The 8,887-nt window shown below is 33.0% G+C and overlaps 1 long non-coding RNA gene across 3 annotated transcripts in view; it reads left to right on the top strand.

Moving 5' to 3' along the window:
* LOC128248892 (uncharacterized) overlaps window positions 1–8,887 on the top strand; it is a 143,907-nt gene that overhangs the window by 3,508 nt on the left and 131,512 nt on the right. Inside the window, exon 2 of one of the 3 annotated variants that reach the window (XR_008265037.1) lies at window positions 5,672–6,473. The exons of 1 other annotated variant lie outside the window; for it this stretch is intronic. This is a non-coding gene — a long non-coding RNA (uncharacterized LOC128248892). Of the gene's footprint in view, window positions 1–5,671; window positions 6,474–8,887 lie in introns of those variants that run through there. One more of the 3 variants, XR_008265038.1, reaches the window with a different exon arrangement.

An 8,887-nucleotide genomic window follows, 5' to 3' on the forward strand; every position in this document is an offset into this window, starting at 1 on the left:
ATATATATATATATATATATATATATAAGCGTAATAGTTTGAATAGAGGCATGTTTGACACTTTGAGTTAATTAGGATATATCAAAGAAGTTGTTTCGCTATTAATCCGGTTCACAATATATCAGATATTATCATTGAGTGAGATTCTGACCACCATCAAGACGACGATGACGATAATGACAGCGACGACGCCGACCATCGGTACAGAACCAAGCAGCGATATTCTTAGTACCAGCTGTGGAAGAAAAGCAATAAATTACACTTGTTTATTCATTGCGGCTCGGTTGCCAAGTAACCAGTCTCATAGTTTAATTAACCCATTAAAACAGCTCTTACTTGTAATGTTGTCATTCTTTAAGTCCTACCATCAAAGGCATTCCAGTAATGGCTAAGTTTTACTTGTTTTCGGCATAGTATATCTCAGATTTGGGTGTTTTTTTTTTTATATTGGGACGAATGAGCATAATTTGAGTGAGAATCGGTTGCTACTGTACACAAGTGAAACAGTGATAAAATTTTAGAAATGCTTTCAGGTTATTGATGAACAGGACAAGCATATATCACCGGCAAGAATTTTTATGTAAATCATATTGATTATCATACAGGGTATCATAGATTGAAATAAAGTGGAATAATCATAGTTCGTGACTGGACAGCATCTCTATCCCTCAGAGAGTTATTTTCTTGCCGATTACCCTACATCAGTGGTTCTCAATTGGGGTCCACATCGCCATTGGGTGTCCACATATGATTTTGCTGTTACAGTTTACGTACATGGGTATACTTCTAAATATTTCAACCATTTTTAAATACAATTCCTAATAATATTTTAATTCTAAATATATAATGGTACTTTTTTTAAAGTCCCAATATATATGGAGGTTAATCTTTATTACTTGATATGAAAACTTAACATTAATGAATATATGTATATACATATATATATACATATATAAATACTCATACCGGTACACCTACAAATATGCGTGTACATACATGTATAGGGCACTCATACACATATATACATACTGACGTAATTAACAGAATTTCTCATTAAAACACTGAACATTAATACATCAACCCAGAATGAAAAGGCTTTTCATCAGAAGTTTGTTCCATTTGTGAGTATCCACTTAACACTCGTAGAAAATAAAAAGTCAATCGATTCATTGTGAGGTAGAACAAAAATCTAATATTAAATATTGCCTGAATTTTCGGAAGAAATAATCCTCAGTCAACCAGAATACCATAATCTATTCTATACACGTACTCTCAAAATTAGTTACATCTGAGAAAAACATGGCGGCAACGTAATGGAAACAAATCCAAAACGAGGGCCGCACAGAGAAGCACCTATTAAATACTGGAAAAATGAATATTTCTGTTAGCTAATCTTCAGCCTTACTACAATTACATCACTAAGCGTGTAGCTGTAGGTAAATGTGTTTAGCATTTTACAAACAACTTAATTATTAGCTTTAACCACTGAAGGAGTTTCCACGTAATATGCCTAATTTAATAAATGTGCGTCGAAAACGAGACATATTTTCGTGTCTGGAGACAGTTGGTGTGGTAATACCAAGATTATGAGGTCTTCCTGATTGATGCAAAATTAAAATAGAAGTCAAATAAAACGCATTGTTACGCACAACCTATTATGTACAGACTGCTCTCTATAGCCATCTATTAATCACACTGTGTCATAAAGATACTATCTTGTATAACCTACTATATGCACACAAGGACACTGTTATACAGAATGTTATATAAATTCTCTTATTTAGAACTTCTGTTTTACACTGTTATATAGACTCTGTTGTATACAAGTTGTTATATACCCTCTGTTAATTAGAAGTAGCCATATGCAACCGACTGTATACAACCTTTTGTATTGAATCAGTTATATAGAACCAGTTGTACTGAGCATATTATATATACACACGACTTTATATAAATGATTAATAAAAATTTCTATGCATATTATTATAGACAAGCAGTTGTGTACAAACTGTTGAAGCCATACTTTCGCTTGGAATCTGTTACATGCTGTTGTATACCAAATATTATGCTCAACTTATTCGCACATTTTATATAGGCGCTATTTTTTTACAACCTGCCATATAATATGCATTTATCTATTACTTCTCTACAACATAATATCACGAAATAGGACAATCTTCTCTCAGAAGGAATGCGATGGCATAATAAAATCTTTATTGGAAGAACCAGTTTTCGGTTTCTGTTCAAATTAATGTTGTCAAGAATTTACTGGCCAAGAAAGGCAATTTTGTACCGCCTTCATTTAAATAATTTAAACATAACGTCAGTATAAAGCCGAATCTCTGTATTGCTGAATTTTTTCTCATATCTAACAATTCAGTTGAAGATACAAAACGCTATGGGAATAATTGAAACGTAGTAATTCATATATTTCTTTCCGAACAACATAGGATATAATCATAAAGGGAAAGGATGTCCAACGTTTACCATCTTAACACTGCAGCAAGGGATCTGGAGAACTTTAGTGACGCCAGGTTTGCAATAAAAGTATTTACACTTGGAGAATACTATCACCATCTTTATATATATAATATATTATGTTTTCCCAGCATTAATATACATAAATCAAGATACTATTTTGAGAAGAAAACGCTATCGTAACTGATATTTAAGTTTCATAATAGTATAATAATTTGTGATGATTTACTGTTTTCGAGTTCACAATCAGTTGGTGGAACACTTGATACCCTGTCATTGATACAAATAATCTAAAACAAAGCTATTAATATTCAGCTCTAAAGTGGTTTCAACAAGCGATTTATAAAGTTATATAAGATTTCGTGGAATTGAAAATATTCTGATACAGTGAGACTACACTGCATTACAGCATTTTTGTATATAAGTTAGTTCGATATACGTACATCACAAATACTAACGAAAATGGTATGGTGTCATTTAGTGAACCTAGTCAGGGGTTAGAAATATTTCATCTCTTAACAACCTACACTGCAAGAAAAAAACAATGTCTAGCCCTTATCGTCAACAAAAGTAACACATGTCCTGATAGTTACTGGGTGTCAGTGGAATGGGGGTATTTAAGGCACAGGTGTTAGTTCGAACTCCTAAAATTTCTCTCAGTTTCAGAATGTTTAATTTTACAAATGCGTTTTACGACATTTCTCAAGATGTTTTTCAAAATTTCATATGAAACCAAATACCAAGGCTTTCAGATGTATTTCTCGAGGCACGGTTTCAATCTACAGTTGAAAACACTTTGTTTTAAACTTTATTTCCTCTTTCACCTTATAACATGAATGTATACATATATACATAACTATATGCAACAAGAAATACAAGTATACTCCATACACACACGTATATATACATCCACATACTTACGTACACACACACACACACACATGCATATATATCCCTTGATATATTATTTTAAAGAAAGCAATACATGCAATCGATCTTTTACGCTTTACGTTTCAAAACTGTTTCTTTTCGTCTGTACCACTTGTCCTCAGCAAAGACAATAAGTATTATGCTCCTTATTCCAGTACCAATCTCTCTTTCTCTTTCTTGCTTTCTCTCTTCACACTTATGTATTGACACAGTGATTCAAACCCCAAAACGCACAAGAAAAAAACATATACATGTACACCCATACGCATACGCATACATATGTATACACATACAACCGTACACACAAATATATATGTATGTGCGTATGTAATCACGCGTGTGTGTGTGTGTGTGTGTGTGTGTGTGTGTGTGTGTGTGTGTGTGTGTGTGTGTGTGTGTGTCCATGTACCCAGCAATTTTTCCAAACATTCCATTTACAGCTGTAAGATCAATAGAAAACATTATTTTGTACAAAGGTATGAATGAAAGAAATTCTTTTACATACATCACCACACACATAAACTCGTGCGCCCACACACACACATGCACACGCAATCACACAAACACAGACATGCATAAGCGACATGCCTCATAAATCTTACGTATACGATGTAAAACAATAGAAACAAGAATATAGGGAAGTTGTAAAATAGGCGTCTTCAGAAGCTCCTTCCTTGGAATCCTTATTGTTTGTACTTTTTTGGTTCATTATATTGTTGTTATAAGGCGGATGAACGTATCTTTGTGAATAGAATTATAATAGTATTAGGATATATTCTTCGGAGAAGAGATTATTGTTGAGAAATATTGAAGATGTAAACAACAAACAACTTCAAAATCATTATCAACAACAACAACAACAACAACAACAACAAAAATCATTATCGACAACAACAACGGTAAGAAGAGAATACTGTTATCAATAATAACAACAACACGAACAGCAACAATTATTGCAACTCACGGCTTCTATGAAACTACGAAGAACAACAACAATACGGTAAATAAACAAAATGGACTGCAAGTGTATTAATAATACAACAACATTAATAGACAGAGGCGAAAATATTTGGTTATATAATATTATTACAGCTTATGTATATACATAGACACACATTTACATGCACATAGGCAGAAACATAGTTATATGCATGAGAATATCTATGTGTGTGTATACGTGTATGTGTGTGTGTGTATCATACAGTTTGAAAGGGAAATAAAATATCTCAAGACAAAGAAACATTGACATCAGGAAGAACATGACAACCTCCACCACCATCACCATCACCACCACCATCATAATCATCATCGTCGTCGTCGTCGTCATCATCATCATCATCATTATCATCTTCATTATGAATATTGTTGTCAACACAGTTATTGCCACTGCACCAAACACCACCACTGACAGTACCATCTCCTACCGCAGTACATCACCTATCTCCACCATTACAACTACTATTACTATTCTCACTAACATCACACCTACCATTTCCAGCAATACAAAATTCCTATTCACCAAATATTCTCGATAGTAAAATAAAATGACAACAAATACTTCAACACAAAAAAATTATTGGACAATATTTCAATATTGTACAGTTATAGATATTGGCTGGATGTCATGTTTAGAACGTCTCTCTACTCTCTCTCTCTCTCTCTCTCTCTCTCTCTCTCTCTCTCTCTCACACACACACACACGCACGCACACACTATCTCACTATATATATATATATATATATATATATATATATAACAAATAGTAAATGAGTATATGCATATATACGTACAGGTATGTGCATACCAACATCCACCTGTATGTATAGGTGCATATCTGGGTACAGGACATTGTAAACAAAACGTAGACGAGAAAACACACAAGCCACATAGAGAACATACTTCTTCATCAGCTACCCACGTTTTAACACCGGCGTTTCAAATATACATATATACATAACAAGGGTTTTCCCTTCGTTAGACGATATATAAGGATTCGACAATTTCTTACCGAACAACCACACAGATGATTTGCTTACAGTGATCAAATTTTTTGTGTAGACATAAGGTCACTCCTTTCGTCAGATCAACATTACCTGCACAGGTAATCGTGAATGCCGCACCTTAACTACTTAGTCATGCATTTATATATACAACACTGAGATGAAAAGTTCCTCTAACTATGAAGCAGTGATGCTACAGCTGTGAAACCTTCCATATATTAATTTCAGCACTTCTTATTCATTACTGAAAATTTTCTTTTCAGATAAACTGACAGCTGATTGTCCAAAGAAAACTTCAAATGTAACTCGTAGACACTTCTCTTGAAAATGAGAAAATTTGGCCTCATGATGCTATCAAGTAACTTCAGAAAAAGAATTCAGCCCCAATGTTATTCATGCCGACATGGTTGCTATCTCAAGAGATGACTCTCCAGCTTTATCATCTGTGGAAAAGTGAAGAGCTGAATTAAGGAGGGGAAGGGAGGGTCTTGAATATGACTGACGGTTTGGACGTCCTGCAACTGCCACCATCAAAGAAATACAAGATGATAGATGACAGGTGATTGACAATAAATCAAATAACCAATGCTATTAGCATATCCTGTGAAAAAGTCGAGAATATTATACACAATGAATTTATTATGACGAATATTTCTGCTCGGTGAGTGTCACGTCTGAATTATATTTTTCGACTTAAAATAACTTTTGATGAAAGCAGAATGTTCTACATTTTACTTTAACATAACTGAGAGAAAATTGTGAAATTTTTTCTAGAGTTTTGAATTATTCTTGATGAAAGAAAACAACATTCTGCAGTGCCATTGATGACTGATGTTTGCGTATATCTTATTTCATTATTAATGAAACCTAACTCACGTCCGATTTTTACTAACTATTTAAGATTATGTAAAGAAAGTAGGAGGGTGGGGGATGTCTCTCAGTTATATGTCTCTGTAAGTTTCTTTCATTCAATATTTAGAATCTAATACTCGATACTTATCTGAACATAAGAGTTGCTTATTCATATTGTAACAATGTGCAATGAAAATAAAACATTAAACTACACCTTCTATTCGAAGATGTGTCTTTAAGAAGGTTTATGCTTATTAACTTAACCGGTTTCAAAATTTCATGTTTATAAAAACTAGCGTGTGATAGAGTGACGTAAAACATTATAGCAAATGTCTCGACTTAGTGCGCAGTTTGAAAATGCGCTGCTTTTTATGGAGAAATTATAGGGGACATTGCTAAATTTTGCCATATCATAATATCAATTCGATTGGCTGCAGATATTCACGAGTTCAGGCACAAAATATTGTGTACATACATACACATACTTGAACACGTATACTTCAATGGGATTGTCTTTCATGTTAGTTTAAGTAGAGCGCTATTTCGTATTATTGAATTTGATTTTTAAAAAAACATGAAATATAAGGCTTATGACAGTGTGGTGAGTGCAATCGTCAAAATTGTGGCACCGTCAGGAAACTTGGTAAACTGCGAATGGATAATATATTCACATAAATATATTCACATAATATATTCACATAATATATTCACATAATATATTCACATAATATATTCACATAAACTTGGGAAGATTTTCTTTGGCACTCAGCTGGAGGTGCATATGGCTCCTCATATAATGTTATGGAATAATGGTTTTATAAAACAACCAAGAGAAACCTCGAATTCATTCACCTAAACAAACACCCTTGAGAAACACGAAACGAAGTCAGCAACAACCTATTTAAGGAAACACTAGATGAGGCATAGAAATGAAAACACTAAGAAGTTAATTCAACCGAGAGACAAAATTGAAACAGCAGAACTGAGTAAACAGAGAAATAGAAAACAATAAGAGGACTTTAAAACACATTGCGTAAATATCATAGAGACAACATTTCAACAAGACGAAGAACTTACATCTGCTAAAAAATATATGAAAGAAAGAGTAGTCCGAAACCAGAAAATTAAAAGGTGGAACCGTCAAGAAATGTAGAAATAGTAATATAGATATAGCCATAGAGTGATATTGAAAGTTTTATTTCAGTAATAGAAATAACAATGACTTTATAGACAACAGACTAAGCCGCAACACCATTAAACGGACGTTACAAATATTGCACACAATGTCTTAAAGAAGCAGTATAAACTGTCGAAAAATGACTTGCTAAACGTTTCACAAAATGACTCAAGCAGAACAACCTCGAAAATTATCCAGCCTGAAGTCTCCTTAATACCATATATAAATTATTCGGAAAGATTATAACAAAATTTGATAAACAATAGGAACAAAATAACCCCGCTAGTGAACAAATGGATTTTGTTTTTCCTCCATAAACTACCTACGTCTCGAAATATCAAAGAAATATAATGACCACCAACCCTGCATATTTTAAAAATCTACAAGCATTGCTGCAGATACACCAGTAGTGAGGAAAACCATTATAAGTATCCTAACATACATCCTTCATCAGACTATACAAATACGAGACAAAGAGGTAATCTTACCTCTAACATTTTCATAGATTGCCTATAATTTAAAAAAAAATCCTATACTAGCATGAAGAAGAAATGAGAATTAACATTATTAGCGCACTTTACCCACACCTTCAATTTGTTTAAGCAAAACTTTAAACATCTAAATGCAGAAAGAAAGGCTGTAGGACTAAAAAGCAGCATAAAAATATAAAACTAAAACGATATAGTGCTAGATAAAACAGACCCAAATAGTATCGGATAATAAAGTTGAAGATATATTTAAAGAGTAAAGAGCTGTGAACACCTTATTTAACATATTGTAATTGTCAGTAAAAAATAATGAAATTCAATAACATTGATAAAAAGCTATCAATGTTAAAACGTTCTTCTTTCTGTAGATACTATTTGGTAAATGATAATATTTGATACATACAGACATAAATTCGTGGATGATTTAAAATCCACTCCGTACATATTTACAGCGCCGAAAAAACAGCTGGAATTAATTACAATATTTTTCTCTGATATAGACAAGGACTTCCGCCAAAAGAAATGATTATATTAACAATTGGACGGGGGAAAAAGGCTCTCCCCGCAACCCGTCAATGGCTTCTCTGACTCTCCTCTTCTATAAAACGAGTGCTACCTAGATATTGATGAAAATATATCAAACTAAAGTACTTTACAACAAAAGCAACTTACGACTAAAGAATTCAAAGTACTACCATTAATTCCAGTTTTGTACTTAATGTATTATGCTCCGCGACAAATTTATTTGCCCGAGAATTTCAGTTTACATTTTCTTGAAGGTAAATCCTTCAATTATATACACATGGATAAACAGTATATGCAGGTGTACTGATTGCGGTACCAGCTCGTTTGTATTAATCTCTCTTCTCTAATGCATCCGCACACACAGAGAAACAATATAAAATATTGTACATTATAAATTGTAAAATACATATATGCATGTATATATATATATATATATA

This window comes from Octopus bimaculoides, chromosome 10 (assembly GCF_001194135.2).
Source record: "Octopus bimaculoides isolate UCB-OBI-ISO-001 chromosome 10, ASM119413v2, whole genome shotgun sequence".
Classification (NCBI taxonomy): Eukaryota; Metazoa; Mollusca; class Cephalopoda; order Octopoda; family Octopodidae; genus Octopus; species Octopus bimaculoides.